This window comes from Dromiciops gliroides, chromosome 4, assembly GCF_019393635.1.
Source record: "Dromiciops gliroides isolate mDroGli1 chromosome 4, mDroGli1.pri, whole genome shotgun sequence".
NCBI classification, from domain to species: Eukaryota; Metazoa; Chordata; class Mammalia; order Microbiotheria; family Microbiotheriidae; genus Dromiciops; species Dromiciops gliroides.
The window spans coordinates 105,032,947-105,034,684 of NC_057864.1; positions in this window are offsets into that span (position 1 = coordinate 105,032,947).

The following is a 1,738-nucleotide window of genomic DNA, read 5'->3' on the forward strand; positions in this document are numbered from 1 at the left end:
GTCTGGGACCTTTACCAGTCTTGGTGGAGAGAGAGGAGGGGATGGTGAACAAGCATCTCCCCTCAATGCCAGCTGGGACCTTCTCCTTCCTCTTGCTTTTTAGACGTTGATTTGATTTGTCTTCTGGGTTTCCCCCACCCCCTGAACTTGGGACTACCTCCCATTCAGGAAGGTGCCTCCCTCTTCTCTTTCAAACCCTTCCACAGGACTCACTTCTTTGGCTCGACCTTCCCTCCCAGTGACTGATGAAGGAAACACGGGGCCTAGTAGGTAGCTTGCCACTCCACACTTATGAAATCATAGCATCATAAGGACGAGGAAAGAAGGGTGGGAGCGGGACAGAGCTGAGTTCAAGTTCCTCCCCAATCTCTGATTTCCAACTCACCCTGCCTCCTCACAACTCCCAAGTCCTTACACTTTCTGAATCTTGTTTCCCTTCTCGTTTATGAGGGAAGGATCATACTCAGTCACTAAGAGAAGAAATGTGCAAATAAACTGCCTGGAGGCAGGTTTCTAATATGCCTTCCGACATGACCTCAGGAGGTACCCTACCAGCCTGAGGTGTCAGAGCGAGGTGTCAGACTAGGGCGTCTAGGACTCTACCAACAGGTTTTCCCGGGACAATAGCTTGTTTGGGGAAATCTGAATGGGGCATGCCACCAGTTCTCACTCTACAGCTTCCCAAGCCTAACCCTTTCCCCTCCTCTTGTACCATCTCTTATCATCGTGCCTTTTGACAATCCATGTCTACATGCTAGAGGAGGTGCTTTTGGGGGGAGCTTCCCCTCTCAAGTCTTTGACCAGGGAGAGACCAGATGGCTACGGGGGTGGTAGTGGGGGTGTTGGAGACTTGAACAGGAGGAGATGAGCAAGACTGGGGGGGTGGGGAGGAGGAGTGGGGCAGGGTGTGGGTTAATGCTATGAGGAAGCCAGAGGGGACAAGTTGGGTGTTGGGGAGGGGGAGTTTGGAGGTTGGGAGTAGGAGTGGCTGGTTTGGAAAATCATTTGATTTGGGTCTGAAACTGAGTAGCTCCATAGAAGGCGGGAGTTGCCTCTCCCTCCTTGGCTAAGAGCCACTTGTCCATTTACCCATGGTGAATATTGAAGCAATGCCAGGTGAGACTGGTTTTCTGTTTTTGTTTTGTTTTGTTCCTTTTTTTGTTCATGACCAGTCCTCAGTTTGGAGGTGGCGATGGTTGTCAAATACAAATAAGTTGGCTAGAGTTGCATGGTCAGCACTGAACTATAAATCCCCAAACTCTGGGCTCTAGCCCTAGTTGTAGTGCTAACTCACTATATGACCCAGTCAAGGCAATTTACTTTTCTGGGACTCAGCTTACCTGTATTTATGATGTAGGGGTTGAATTTTTATTAATGTTTCCTAGTTGCTGATCTATGCCATATTTTTTTAAACTGGTCTTTGTATTTATTACTGCCAACATCTCTACTTTTACAAACCCATAGACTTAAAAAGGTAGACGCATCCCTCTCTTTTTGCCCCTGCCTCCTTTCTTGTCTTAGCTCCTGATTGAAGCTTCCAAAGGTGAAAATACCAGTTGATGATGTGAGAATTAATGATCTTACCAGGCCATGGGATGGTTTGGGTTGTGAAACCAAAGGTTTCTAAGTGCTTTCCAGTTCCAATTTTCCCTGATGCATGGTACGTTTTCAAGGTCATGCCAAGGATGGCGGCTGCTTGCAAAGCATGTAATCCCCAGACCCCCAAAGCCATATGTTT